The 16,253-nt window shown below is 35.7% G+C and overlaps 1 protein-coding gene across 9 annotated transcripts in view; it reads left to right on the top strand.

Annotated features, from left to right (window-relative positions):
• The window catches only part of kek5 (kekkon 5), a 490,550-nt gene that overhangs the window by 340,267 nt on the left and 134,030 nt on the right, over positions 1-16,253 (top strand). For 5 of the 9 annotated variants that reach the window (XM_011301427.1, XM_011301422.1, XM_011301424.1 and 2 more), the window contains one exon: positions 13,173-13,222. The exons of 1 other annotated variant lie outside the window; for it this stretch is intronic. The gene's annotated coding sequence lies outside the window, so the exon portion shown is untranslated. Of the gene's footprint in view, positions 1-525; positions 589-13,172; positions 13,223-16,253 lie in introns of all 9 variants that reach the window. 3 more of the 9 variants (XM_011301425.1, XM_011301423.1, XM_011301430.1) reach the window with 1 other exon arrangement.

Genomic DNA, 16,253 nt, shown 5'->3' with positions numbered 1-16,253 from the left:
CCCTACCACCATCTCTCGGCATTTTCCGAACGCTGTTTTCATGCACACTTCTGCCCATTATATATTTTTTATAATTTATCCCGATATAATCAAATAAATATCGCCAAATGCACCGAATAATCCACCTTATTCATCGCACACGATTCTTTCATCTGTTTTCATCGATTTCTACCTGTTTTTCATCCAAAAATTGCATCCACGCAACATACACGCTACATACACGCTACATACACGATATAGCGTGTATGATAGTTTGCTGGGGATGAGATGCGTATTGCACGCGTGTACCGATTGTTTTACGCCGGAAAAGTATCCTATACTTTGCAGTGATAAAAGTAGAACGTTGTAAAATAATGATAATTCCTAACTATTACTGTAAAATGATAATTTCTTTTAATTCAGACTTGAACGTTCCCCATTTTTGATTTCATTGCTTTTTTAATTTTTCATTCTTTCATTCTCTCAAAATAGAAATAAGTACATTAGCTGAATAACGCAAGAATATAATCCTGATTTTTTTTAAAGGGGACTAATTGAATCTTCACTGAATGAATATGGCTCAACAAGCATCAGTAATTGTTATTCGAAGTAAGTATAAGTGGTTAGCCAATATTTATGATACATGTTCTTTTTAGTTTATTGAAAGCCTCTCCAATTTCCAAGTTAACGAGTTCGAAAAGTATGTCAATCAATCTGATTCTTCAATCAATTTTTTACCAAATTACTAATTCATGATACTAATGGTTCATCTGTTCCTCTACTCTTGAAAATTCTATTCGCAATCGATTACAAACTCGAATCAATCCAGCTTCTATTTCACTCAAGTAAATACAGGTTTGAATGGCGCAAGGGTATTGAAGGAACGCGAAAACTCTATTCGAATATGCCCATATTTGTAGTAAGACGAGACGTTACAAATACTTAAGTTATTTCCGACTTAAATCAAATGGAAAAAAGATTGAATGACAATCAATTGCCTAGATACTCGATCGACACTTTTTGCTTGCGAATGGAAGCATTGCGATCGTTCGATTCCTCGATTTCCCAATTTCGCCTGGAAATTACGTAGAACGGTTTGAAACGTGAAAATATGAAGTTTCAAAGCCATGTGTGTATGTGCAGATGGTCAACTATTCTTACAAAAGGAGGGGACTAAACGGGTAAATTAATTCCCAAAAATCTGAAACTTTGAGAGATTACAGGTATTCCATTCGAAGGCAACTATCACGAAAATTGATGGCAAAATAAAATAAATAAATAAATAATATGTGAAGTAACAATCATATGTCTTCGACCGTTGGGAACGGCTAACTACTTTTTTTTCTTAGTGAACGTTGCTTGGGAAATGAGTAGTAGAAGTTATACAGTTTCAACTTATAAACTTTCTACATAACTTTTCGAAATCTGGGGTAGAAATTGCCATTGCACTTGTTAAAACAACACTTAATAACCTCACGATCTGTCCTAACAGGTAGGCAGAAGGAATAGACCAGGAGAAAAATCCCACTCATCCCAAACGTGTAAAAACCAGCCCAACTAAACAGACCATAGAAAAATTAACATTAGTCTATTTTTTTCTATTTTTTGATTCCACCTCTTTTTATCTAAATAAATTGTGACGTACGCCACTGCTCCTAAGAGTAAACTTTAATTCTTATCAATAAAGTATCTAAGAACTTTTGCCGGACGCTAGTCAGTGACAATATTTCTTGAGAGGCACTGACTCCTCTCAGCTCAATTCAAGATCTGTAAAGTTTACGTTTATGTTTTACGTTATAGAATCTACTCTTATAAGTGAGCTGCCCGTCATTTTGAGTTTTTGGGTCTACACTGCACTAAGTATACGTATTACACGGGGGAGGGGAGATGATACCCCTTCTCTGGGGTTCTCGTGAATCTCAACAAAGAAGACACGAGTTTTCCAATTCAAAAACAAAAGGATTGCAATTTACAAAAAAAAAGTAGAAAATTAAACACAAAACAATACCGAATATAAATTTCGGGTTTTTCGTGTTCCTGTCACAACAAAAAGAAATCAACACGAAAAAAAAAAATTTAATTGACCGCCTTTTCAGGTAAACGTTAATATAAATTATTCGATACTCGATCCCAATTAGGAAATAATGACAATATTAATCGGAAACTTAAACTTAAAGTTGACTTTTAATCTCAGAAAGAATCGTCAGATTCCCGCAACTCTGAACAGACGCCACAAGGGACACCATTCTGTGGCCAACAGTAGGCTCCTTAAAATTCTATATTTCCTCAAAAAAACCATATTATCCGGCTCTGTCCACCTCTTCGGTCGTTCTGGCACGTCCTCTTCCAGATAGGACAGCAACCAAGAGGCCAAAAATACTCAACTCATACTCAAAATATGAGAACAATGTTCCCTCCTCCAAAACTCAACTTAACAGTATGCCGGGGGCAACTCTGCGCAAGCTTGAGCCGGTACGTTTCACAATGCTAGAACCTCAAAGAAGGGGACGGGATTTAAAGTTATGATTTTAAATTACTCCGCCAAACAGAACGAACGTATTATTACTAAAACGATAAAAAGAAAAAACGAGAGAATTGAGCGATTGCAAGGGGGAAACCCTCGAGTGAACGTAAACATACACCGGCAAGAACCGGAAGAGTTACCGGTAAGAGACAAAAAAAAATTAGTGGTTTCACAGGCCACAACAAATAGCACCGAATATTTCCGATTCTTGCTGGAGTTAAACTTAATGATGGTAACGCTTAGAAACACTTTGAATTTTTACTTGGCCGATAAGATAGTTTTCATTGACCGATGAAGAAATTTCAGGGAGCGGCATAGTAATGTTCCTTAGGCCTGCAGTTTATGCCGAGATTTTGAAGCAGTACAGTAGTTTTTATCGGAATGACACTATAAAAATTCATATATCTTTTCTCCGTATACAGGATTCTAACTTTTCGTTCCTTTCAGTCATATACCATTACTACTATATTGCTGACCATTATATGCTCCTAATATTCTTCACTCTTTGCATGATGGATGCCAATTTCTGAGCATAAAAATGTTCAAGATAAATGCGAAAATAATCCTAATCTAGATTAATTGGTGAATATGAAGATGTAGGAAATGAAAATGGTACTTCGAAAGAGAATATATAAAAATTTCATTCTACAATTTTATAATAATGGGAAGAATGCAATAATAATAATGATTATAAGTAGTGAGTGATAGTATGATGAATTTCCTGTCATTGATGTATGCAACAATCACCGGAGAAGTATATTCATTCGATATTACTGATTAATGTCTAAAGCTATCAATCTTTGATCGATTACTTGAAAATATCCCACCGGATATTACGCCATTGTCATTATGCCACAGTGTAATTATCCTTAAAATTATTCCTGCACGAACCGATTTATATTCACTCCAAAACTTAAATTCCGTAATTAAATTAACAAGTGCATGCTATCTCTATTTCATCGGAACAGAGAATAAAAGAAGAAAAATCTTATCCACTTATCTTCCACCTTTCAATTCATTTTTATTTAATACTCCTTTCTCAATTTCATCGTAACCACTCAGCAGTTACAATTGCTGTACTCGAGAATTTATATACAGATAAATTCGTTTAACCGTATTCTCTTGGACTATGCCAAGAGGCAATTCAACGCGGCGGAGTTTAAAACCGGTTTCAGCGAATGCTTCACTGCTGCGCTTCTCGAAACATTATTTCCGGCCAGCCGAGCTCGAAGAAAATCCTCCGATGTGCAAGTGAACCATCCACTAGTCATCCTCATCCTCCTCCTATCTTATCTTCTTCTCTTTTCCCAATCTAACGCCGAGAAGGGAACGCCGAGATCCTCCTGGTATACCATGTTTCTCATTTTCGACAACTTTTTCCCGACATAAAAAAAGAGATGAGGGGGAGGAGAACCGGGAATATATTTTCTAGAGTCGCTCGAAACGAGGAAATTGTCCTTAATATAAGGATGGAACCAGGTTTTATGTAATCACCATGATGAAGACTATTGTTGTATTCATTCCTTCTTCACCTTTACATTTCAGATTTCGCTTCATGGAAGAGAGTAATTGCACTCGGTACTTGGTAATGTTTCACGGTCTCCCCATTAATTTTCACTTAATTTAGGTTGTAGTACTCAAAGACCTTCGAAATTATTGGATATTTCTACAATGTTTTTTGCAAAAATCTCTGCCGCTTGTTCATCCTGAGGAAACTTGCGGAAAACAACTACTTATTCAGAGGATTGCTTTTCTCATACCGATTTTGCTCCCATCGATTTGCTGTGTTCGGGGTTTCGTGACAGCTTCACATTGTTCTCAGTCTTCTTATCGATTACGCTTGATGAATTTTTTCCATAACAGACTCATTTTCAATTAACTCATTCAGTATGGTCAACATTATCATATCAAACGCATTTCTAATCTGGCTTCGATCGAATAAAAACGCGTTTTCTGACTGTGAAGTCTGACTGAAAGTGATTCTGATTCATGCGCGTTATAATATAAAGCCGCATTCGTCAGATTCACTGTTTCCGTCCTAGGCGTGAAAAATACTATTTTGTGCGTTACAGGTGCGTACACGGAGAGAAAAATCTGTGAATTTTTATATTGTGATTCCGATAAAAATTACTGTGCTGCCTTACAATCTAGGTGTAAACTGCAGGCCTGAGAAAAATTACTATGCCATGCAGTAACATTTTTTCATCGGCCGAGCAAAACTTCGTTATCGGCCAAATAAAAATTCATAGTCGTCGCAACAGTTACCATTGTTAAATTCAACTTCAGCAAGAATCGGAAACATTCGACGTTCATCGCTAACCAATCACATTGGGTTAAAAAATGCTTGGAGAAAATGCTGTGTAGCACAGTAGAAATGAAAAGAGAGCACAATAAAAAATACCGATGTGGATAGAAATTTTTGAAGGATTTCTATCAATTTTTCTTTCAAACTCAACGAAAAAATGATAGACATTCAAATTTTATAGTGCTCTTTAGTAAATTTTATAGAGCCTCACATGATTAATTACGGAATGTATAAGAAAATTTGACATATTGATGGTAATTTTTATTTGTGAATCAAAGAATTTCTGATATTCTAGCATTTTGCACCACGATTATGGTGCTCGGCACAGTAATTTTTCTTGGACTTTTCTCTCCGTGTACATGAAGAACGTAAGTCGGCAATAGGTATATTAATTACAATTTCTCAGCTATCATCCAGGTACATCCGAATGAGAGGATAGAAAATCCAAAATACATATTTACTACGTAAATGCAATATGTCTGTTTATTCATATTGTGTTGATGTATTTGAAATATCTTTCGGATGATATATACTGTCGGAAGTTTTATAGTCGGAGGTTAATACGAATGTATTATTACGTCACGTTTTCCAGTAAATATTTCAGAATATTTATTGGATGTAACATATTGAACTTTTAATTTTTCTGAATATATACTTTCCATATAATGAAACAGTTGAAAATTCAACTCATCCATTTTGCCGTAGTTTCCTTTGATGTAATTGAAGTTTCGTGACTTTTGTTCCCTGTTCCTTAATGATTTCCTACACCAATGAAATGTTGATCACTTGCTGAAAGTTTTAAAATTATATAACATCAACGTCTGGCCAATAATCATTTTCACGTCACAGAATTTCTTATCTTCAATTTTTTCATTGTCTTAATCCATGCATCTATATGGAGATATTAAGATGTGTTAATGGAGGAGAGGACATCGTACGATGTCGATGCACCAGGTACGGACACGTGAACCTCCTCGTGATATTGCACTTCGATACGGTTTCGGCATTCCTTTTAACAATCACGTCGAGAGGATTTTGGAGGAGGAAAGGGTGCCCGAAATCGAGAGGAAAATCTAGAAGTTCTTGAGAAGCGGATTTTGGAAGGAAAGGTTGTGGCCGCCATAATCCGTGAGTACACGGAGAGAAATATTCAAGAAAAATTACAGAACGTTTCACGTAATCTGCCAGTGAGAATCGTTTTCGGGAAATACATCTGGAACTTTCAGTAAATTTTCGGTTTCTGTCACCGAAAAAATACGAAATAGTGACGTATTTTTTCTGGAAGTTTAAAAATCGAACGAAATTTCAGGACTTATTATGTTCCAGAACAGAAAAATTATTGGATGTTCAAAATTTTTTACGGAACGTTTCGTAAAAATCCCCCTCTCACGGTGACTCATAACTAGCCATGAGGCGTCAGATGGATGAGTAATTTTTACGGAATAGATCGTAGAATTTATGTGATGATTGCGTCGCTTGCAGATTACGTAAAATATTCCCTAATTTTTCTTGAATATTTCTCTCCGTGTACCCTTTTCGATTTCCCGACCCCAACGAATATTCTTTACCAAGTGATTTCCTCCCAACTATGAGCTTTGCTGTCACTCGGTACTATTTCTACAACGTTAGAATCATTCTATTTTTTCGTTATATCGCGTGTACCATAATTAGCTGCAGAGTGATCGAGCAAAGGTAATTAAAATGTTCACAGATCAGAAAATGTGTGATGTGGCCAAGAGTGTGCAAAACTTATAACATAAACCTTACATTCATAATTTATTTGTTGAATTTTAAAGAACTGACATCTCATATTTTTTCAATTTTTAATGAAATAATTATTCATTATTAAAATAACCAAGAAATAATCAATTTCTGGCACCATGATGTTTGAACAATCACCGCTTGGGCTTCACGCAATTGGTGTATTGTATCTCTAATAATGGGTCTAATAGGGTTTTATAGCCCCCGCTCCCGAAGATCCGACTTTGTCCATACCTGGTCTAAGATCTCACGATGACGGATGGTCGTATCAAAATTACCCTATAACCGTCTCAAAATTGGTCACCGTCCGTAATCAAATCGACAAATGGTCAGCCTTATTTAGGTCTAACAAAAAGTATCAGCCTTTTCACCGCATGACTCAGCTTGTGAAAATGCTTTTGTTGATATTTTAGAAAATTGTTCTGAATGTTAATTCAAAATTGTTCAATTCATTGGATTTACATTTTTTCGTTGAATCTTCGTTTTGATTTATTATTACTTGCGGTTAAATTTTAATTTTTTCCCAAGGACAGTTGCAATCGAATAGCCATAAGTGCCCGGAATTGCGCAATTCTAACCTCGTTTCGGTCGTTAGAATCGCGGATTTTAAGCTCAATGGCATCAAATATATATGGTGTTTTACGACCGGTGCGATTGTAAAACTCGCCTTTGGCCTCTTTTATTAACTTCCCATAAGCCTAAAAGCCCATACCGCACTGGTTGCATAATATATGAGGACACGCGATGTGACACCCATTATCCACAACAAGTAACATCGAATCAGACAATGTTGAACCAGATGACATTGAAATATAAATTAAGCGCAATATTCGTGGATAATGTTCACGTATATTCGTTATAATGTGGATAATTGGGGTGCCACGTCGGCACTTCACCCCGTCAATCGCTCTGGCCTTTCTGTGTACCTGGGACTTCACCCAATGCCTGTCGAGACAGACAACCGAGATAGAACATTTGTTGCAATCGAATCTCCGATTAAATATAAACTCCTGATTTCATTCCCTATGGATCATTTAGTTTGGCAGACCGCAAATTAATAATTCGTCACATTCGTTATAGTATCTTATGTCATAAGACTGAAATCTGCGGCTTTTTCGGACTGTGTTACAACATAGTCTGGAGAATCCGAGGACTTCAGCCAAATGACACATACTATTTTTTCTTACGGATGCCCAATTTCGAGAGGGCGCTAAGACGGGGTGGGGTCGGGGAAGTGCGGGAGGTGGAGACACCCCCCCCCCCCTCCCAATTAAGTAAAAACGAAATCAACAATATTTACAAAATTTGCTCATAACAAAAATTATTCTGGACTTTTAAATAAGAGAATTGCCGGTGCTGTAAAAACAGTAAAGTTGAAGTGCCCTGAGTGTTAGAGTTATCAGTTCTGATTGATTTTCCATTTTACTGAAATTCGAGGTCTTAACCCTGACATCACAAACTAACAAAACTAAAGAATTGCATAGTAATTTGCAGTTTTCAATTATTGTTACCTTTAAGTACACTGCACACGATATATACTTCTAGTTTTTGGTTTATTTTAATGTTAATTAAATGACATGTTCTAACTTTTCCATCCGAAATTCAGAATGAATCACATAAACTATCCGAGTAATTTTTTATTGCTTCCGAATGGAAGCATTGCAATCGTCCGGTCCCGACCGGAAAAAAAAAATTCTAATTTTGCTTGGAAACGATGTAGAATGGTCTGAAATGTAAAAATACAAAAGTTTTTGAGAATGTCTGTGCGTGGTGCCCCCTGGCCAGGGGTGATTTTTTAGTTAAGAAAAGATAAAGGTGGGTAAAAAAATTCCGAAACATTTGAAATTTCGTCAAATAGTAGATAAGACTTGAGGCTGACTATGGAATAAAAATTCTGCTAGATCGGTCAAGCCGTTTATGAGAAATCGTGATTTGTTTATAAATCGTTTTTTCGAAATATCTCCAAAACTAATGAAGGTATTCAGTTTTTTTTTTATTTCCTTCTCTTCACCATGATTGGCTCTATTGGAATCAATCGAAAATTTGAAAATGAACTCTGGAAAAAATCATAGTTATTGTTACTTTTATGTTTTTGGAAAAAAAATGTTGTACGCACTCTCACCCCCGCAAAAATCGAGATATCCACTTTAAATTTTGACGAAATTGTCCTTTTATCACTGCAACGGATGGTATTGAAAATGAGTAGGATTGACTGATTAGTTCCGGAGATATTCAATTTTTAGTGTAAAATGATTATGTGGAATATCTCAAAATTGACTGGACCGAATTTATTTTTTTTATATAAAAATTTTTGTCTCGATGTCCCCTGTCATTATCCATCAAAATATATAGAGTCGCCCATAAAACTTTTCGAGATATTTAGATTTTTTCGTTTTTCAGTTCAAATTGTTGTACGCACTCTCACCCTCGCAAAAATTGAGCTATTAACTTCAAATTTGGACGAGATTGTCCTTTCATCACTGCAACGGATGGTATTGAAAATGAGCATGATTGACTGATTAGTTCCGGAGATATTCAATTTTTAGTGTAAAATGATTATGTGGAATATCTCAAAATTGACTTAACCGAATTCATTTTTTTTTATGTGAAAATTTTTTTCTCGATGTCCCTGTCATTATCGATTAAAATATATATAGTTGCCCTTACAAACTTTTTGAGATATTTAGATTTTTTCATTTTTCAGTTCAAATTGTTGTACGCATTTTTTAAATTCCATTCTTTTCGTCATGCTTGGCACTATTGAAATTAATCAAAAACTGGAAAATGCATCCTGTAAGTAATCATAGTTATATAACACTTTCATGTTATTGAAAAAAAAAATGTGATTCGCTCTTTCATCCGCACAAAAATCAAGCTATTAAGACTGCAAATTTCGACGAAATCGTCCGTTTATCCCTACAATGGATAGTATGAAAAATGAGCTTAATTGAACAATTGGTTTTATAGATATTCAAATTTTAGTGTAAAATGATTATATAGCTTAGAATATCAGGATCGAATTCGTTTTTTAAATTTGAGAATTTTAGTCTAATAGATGCTTAATTGTTACGACCATTTAACATTCATAATAGATCCAACCTGACGAGGAAAAATATATTGTTAAAATCATTCGGAAGCCCGCCATCAATTTATTGATGGCAAAACAATATACCTATACATTTCGCTAAATCCTCCACAATGACAAAATTGTTGTCGCCTACTTGTTTTAACATATGCGCTTTAGGAGAAAAACGTATCCATTCATAATCTAAGTAATAATCTCTTTCATTATTTGAAGCCGTTCAAACTTATTTCAAAAAAGTTTGGTCTAAGCTCGATCATACGCATTCGCATAAATTAATAAACATAAAAATTTGTAATAAAACAATTGAAATTTTTCGGATTTTCCTTATCATGATGGCTGAAGAAGTTGAATCCGAAGCAATTGTGGAAGTGAAGTTGAATACTTTGGTTCTTCGAGAGTGGAGGTTCAGTCCGATGTTCGTCGGATTTCCTTGTAGTGCTTGGTCATTATGAGTTGGCGAATCAAATTCAGCATCGAGTCCCATTGTTTTTGGAGCAGGAGGTTCTACAGTAGAAGTTGAGGGGCGTGGGCCAACAGAAGTTGAGGAAGTTGAAATCTGTAACGGTCTCATTCTTCTGCCTGTGGAAGGACGTGGTGTTACATTTGCAATAGCGTTGCTGATCAGAGCAGAGACTTTATTTTTCTGGGCTAACGATGCGTCGATGTAGCCTTCAGCCACTGTGAAAGAGGCCCAACCACCCTATTTCTTCAAATTGATGAAATCGAGGCCACCATTTGCTGCAATAGTTGCTCCTGTGCGTAGGAAAGTATGGCCAGTATATTTTTCAGGGTTAGGAAGCTTCAAGTAGTTAGCAATTACTGAGGGTATTTCAGCGAACTTGTGGCTTCCAATCATTTGATTTACGCATTTGCCTTGCGTATATCTCAAGAAGAAATGGTTTTTATCAGTTTTATGAGGCCGTAGAGCCATATAACGTTTGATAATTGTACAATTATCTCCAGTAATAACGAAACTTTTACTTCCTCCAGTCTTTGTCCTCAGGAGATTAAATTTAAGACACGTGTTGTGATTTTCGACGTCTTTAATTCTCAAATTGTGTAGTTCGCAAATTCTGCAGGCTCCATGAAGTCCAATAATGAGTGCCACCTGAGAAAGATTGATGAAATTAAATTTTTCAAGTGAATATTCTAACACACAATAACGAACTATTTATGGTGTTAAGTTTTACCTTTGTGGCGAGTCAAGTATAATCAGGTGCTTCAAATAGAAATTTGGCAATTTTATTAGGGGTAAATGTGTTTCCTTTTTTTTCTCGGGTTGAGACGCTTTTTCATTGGCAGATAGAAATTTTATAACTAATAAGAATATTAAAATATCGATAGAGTTATGTGTAAGTAACGTTGCCTTCAGCATTGAATGAATGGTCCACAGCGATCCAGGTACTCTTTCCCTTGACAACACATTGAAATATCCCAGCAAAACTGTTTCGTTGATAATTTTAATTTTCTTTTTATCAAGATAGGACTTGAAATTTTCGTCTTCCTGCTCATTCATATTTCTTGGTTTTGGTGGGATCGGACGACTCTCAGCGTCACGAGCTTCCTGGAGAACGTCCTGTGGAATTTTTTCGTCAGATCGAACATCGTGGATATTTGTGAAACACAACAGACCTTCATCAACTGATTTTTATTGAATTGTACAAGTTTCAGCCTCACGAGCGTTGTCCAAACCGTCGGGCGGAACGTCGTTGTCGTTGCAAAGGTTATGATCGCTATCAATAGCACTTTGGTAACTCACTGAACTTAAATTAATTGCAACACTCGATGTTGAATTCCGAGTGGCTTCGTCATCGAACATATCCTGAGATTTGTCGCCTTCTTCATCGCTGTCCGCAATAACCACATATTTTTGTGAGTTCATCGTTTCACTCCCGATCCCTCCAGCTGTCATATATTCTGGACGATTAGACAAAGTTACTTTCTTGTAACTAATAATGACTGAGGCCTTCGAGATCGGAATAGAACTTTTATCATTTAATAAATTGTTATATTATTGAAGGAGTCGCTTTTCCTTGAGAGATATTTATTTGTAATAAAATTATCTACGTTCAATGTTAAATAATGGCTGTCAAAAAATTGACTAATGGTTATCTCAAAATGTGATCTGCCTTTATCAATGAACCCACCCACTTGGGTCCATTATCAGATTGGGTAAGATATTCTCAGTGTTTTCTGTGTGTATATTGTTACCTATTTTTCTATTTAATAATGTTTTTTCTTCGATATGCCACTACATAACGATAATAAGCGCGCGAAGCGCAGCGCAACTGCAAGTATTATACATTTTTCCTTATTTTACCAATATATTTTTATTGCCCTAAAAACTCTATTTTTCGACTACTATTTAAGTGACGTCATACAATGTGCCCAACCAAGCGAAGGTGATTTTTACGCGTATGAATAATAAAAAAAATTATTACTTCTCATTATTACTTCGTGTTTCACTTTCATACGAGTAATATCGATTGAAATTTAAACTCGCTTCAAATATGGAATTTTGGTCAATATTACCCTTTTCTACTTCAAATTCTTTTATTTTGCCTTCATTCTACTTGATTAAAAGCATTATTTTTATGAAAATAGCCAATACCGTTCCTGACCTAACAGTATGTATTGCGTTGTATGTTTATAGTCGTCAAAATATAAAAAAATATGGTTTTCGACAAGTCTTTCTAAATAAGAGAGAAATTGTGAATTACAAGCAATATGACTCAAATTTCAATCCCTTCCCTCCCGGACTGTCCTGGTGACAACATGGTCTGTGCAGCGTTTATTGATCTGGCAAAAGAATTTTATATTTCAACGAATCCCAGAGATCATTTCAAAAATGTATCCAGTATCCAAACGCGAAGAAAGAACACACATCTCCCGGACCTTCTGGAAGACCACTTCGAGAACTAGAATGGAGAAGCAACACAGAAACCCAGATGAGTAAATCGTATCGCACACGACCGTGTTTTATATTACTCAAGGAATGGTAAATTAGGAGTAAAGATAGAATACATTGTCCTAAAGGGAATGTTCTTTCGTTTCATATTAAATGAAATTTTGACACTAATTGTCCTATTTTGTAGATACGTTTATGTTCTCACATAATATGGAAAAATAAAAATAAATAAACAGAGAAACTCTTACAAGTTACTGTCCTTCAACGTATGAGATAAAAAAACACAAATACCACCTGCTATAAATTTTTTCACAGAAGTATATTAGTCATATTCTCATGTAATGATTTACATTTTTTAACGAGAAACAAAGATAATTAGCATTGGAAGAAAATAGAACATCCGTTTTGAGAGAGCTCGGTATAGGGTTAGTACGTTAAACATAACAACTTCACCTGGCAAAATCTGCTAAGTGTCGCGAAGAAGATTAAAATCTTGATGACTTATCAAGAACGGTAATAACTAAATATATTCTATTTCTTAAGAAGATCGGTGGAAAGTCGACTGCATTGAGAACATCCGTAAATTATTGGTTTACTTTCTTTGTTGCAGAAACGGGATATGGTACTGCCACTGAGCGGAGCAAGAAGACATTTTCCATCGTACGTATAAAGATTTTGGCAAGCCAATGCAATTTTTCGAGCCAGTTGATTCGCATGCTGGACTGCTGTCTTTCCGTTATTTCCACAATAAATTCGATATATTTGTTTCCACCTCAATGTTTCATGTGGCTTCCACACGCTCGAGGGCATTCGATTTTCACCTTTATATATTTATTCATTCGATTGTTTCCTTTTCTCCTCTTTTTTTATTTCTTTCACATTTTGTATCCAGGATCGCACGCTATGATGTTATTTTCTGAGCTGTAATGGAAATCCAGTGGATTTTCGATCCTAGATTTTCCATGACTCGATCAATACACAGGACAATTAGATAAATTTTAGAGAGCGCCAAGCCATTCTGTTGAGAGGCTAGAGAGAACTCGTTGTCGTTTGGCAACCCTGATTCGAAATACAAATTTGTAATAAGGAAGCTTGCATGGAAATAGTATTTTACGCTTCAAAGGTTTGTTTTTTCTTTTGAATTTAGCTGTGATACTCGTGTGGCGTACATTATTTTACATTTCAATGGGCAGTATAACTGGCCACTTACATCCCTCCTTGCGTGCAATTAGCCAGTTATGTATATTTTAATATATTTTATACTGGATTCTAGGACATGCGATTTTTAATGCGATATCGATGAAAACCGCATTCTCTCGCAATTCTGCTATCAACTATCAACAAATTAGATCATACAAAGACGTTTACTTCTGATATATGCTCATCAAATTTGAAAACAACCGCAAGATGGGGATTCTATGAACTCGACTTCGTGATCCAGAACGATCACAAGCTGTCATGTTATCTTGAATCTCTACATTGTGCAACGACATTGTTGATCTTGTGTTTTTGGTGGATAAATGTATTTTATGGAATAGTTTATTCACAGCCAGCTGCAAAAATTGATTATATGTTGCGAATGAAAGCAGTGAAGAAAGCATCGGAATTTGCCTTCTGAAAATTAATTAAAAAATAGACTAGAATCAGATATATAATATACTTGATTCTAGTATACATTTTTCGGTGTTTCTGCTCCTGACTTCTAAATTATAAAATATCAATAATTTAGGTAATTGAATGATTAAACGTTCAGAATTCACCGATCACTGGGGGAAAAGCGAGATTGTTTGTGATGTTTTTTTGGTAAGGTAATGGAGTGGACAAAATGACGGAATGGGTAGACGCCTGAGGGAGAATCCGGTAGAGCGGAAGAACTTAATTTAACATTTTTCTCCATTACAGTAAAGAAAACAAACATTGTCATCACGAATGAAGAGATTTTCTTAAATGGCGATTATTCCATTTCATATTTCATTGTTTTCAGAATATGAAGACCCAGAAAACATGCATAGGAATACAAAATTTACCATTTTTCATTCCTAATTATTTTCAATAACTAGAACTATTCGCGTGCTTCACTTGCCAGACTGGCCAGAAAAGACGGTATTGTGTATATTACATATCTAAACAAAGGATGCTCTTCTTCCAAAAATGAAAGATTACATTTTTTATCCTTTCTATTCCGCTATTTAATTTGGTAGATATGATTAAAATTTATTTACTATCTACTATACTATTACTATATATATTATAATATTTTGTACTTTACTCATGATAGAATATTATATCGCACTATTATTTATGTGAAATAATTATTATACATAACTAATACTATAAGATTATATGCAATACATACGGTATATCCATAATATGTCGAATATAAATATATATATATAATGGCGCTACAAGGTTGACTGTAAATAATACTGTTTTTGCTACTCACTATACCACGGTCCATATACCGGGGTTCTGATTTCGTCATATTTTTTTAAGTTTGCCATGATTAATCTATTGGTTTTCGCGGAAATGAGGGTGACTTTTCGGAAGAGGCACTTTATATAATTACCATAGAACTTCGCTTACGTAAGTTCTCTTAATCGTTCAATTGTATTGTGCGCCTCCTCCTCAGATCATCGCATGTAGATGTTTAACGTATCATAGCACTGAACTTATTGGACTGTTTTTTGTTATTTTTAATATTATTATGCCCAACAGAATCCAAAAAGAAGTGATTGAAGAAAAGATTGAACGAGTTTTTTTCATCGTTTGAAAATCGATTTAGCAAATGTTTTTGGATATTCCTGGATCGTTCGGTTGCAGAACCTGGAAAAAGTTGCTCAAGACGGAGTCCAACCAGCGGCTTTGAAAATTACAGACGCTTACCCCGCTGTCTTTGGCCACTGAGGTTGATGCCGGACGTGTGTTGTAGGTTGAAAACTTTCAAATGTCCGCCCCACTCTAGAAGAGTACATTTTTGATCCAGTGGCTGAGTCTTTGAGGTTATAAGGCCTTGTGCGGCTTTTTCCATGAAATGAAATGCGTTTTTTACTTCCTCGTAGTGATTGTGTGCATTCTAAGAAAGATTGCAGTGCTGATGCGACACAAACAGTCGGATTCTCCGGGAAAAAGGGGAGAATTACGGTTGTTTGACACCGTCTCCGGCCTGACATCTTCAATGTCGCTGGAACTTCAATTTCTAGATGATCTGCTCTTTGGGCGATGTTTTCGACATTTATTCCAGCTCTGATCTGCATCCGATGTGCAGCTGTTAATACCATTAACATTACCACTTTTTCTGATACCAGTTTCAGAGTAATTGTGTTATTTGGAATCCATTTCGCGATGTGGTCAAAAACTATCTTTTGATTCCATGAAAATCATATTTTGAGCGTATTGGGCGTAGGGTGACGGTACCTTAGCAAAATCGTTTCACCAACTCTTTTTTTCCCAGAAAGGGGGGCCCAGAATCAGAGCTACAGCTCATCTTATGCTACTCATAGTTCCAGGAGATGGCCCCAAATTGAGTTCATTGGTGAAGAGATTGATGACGTCAGGGATTCCTGCTGAGAAAACTGAGGTTGTGGTCTACAGAAGTTCCACTATTTTTTCAGGCTTGACGCATACTGGTGTAACGTTGAAGCTCGAAGGAATGCCATGCTAATTTGCATTGTCTCCGGTAATATGTTTGCTA

This window comes from Fopius arisanus, unplaced genomic scaffold, assembly GCF_000806365.1.
Source record: "Fopius arisanus strain USDA-PBARC FA_bdor unplaced genomic scaffold, ASM80636v1 scaffold00022, whole genome shotgun sequence".
NCBI classification, from domain to species: domain Eukaryota; kingdom Metazoa; phylum Arthropoda; class Insecta; order Hymenoptera; family Braconidae; genus Fopius; species Fopius arisanus.
The sequence above is the reverse complement of the archived record's forward strand: the minus strand, read 5'-3'. Positions and strand labels throughout refer to the sequence as shown.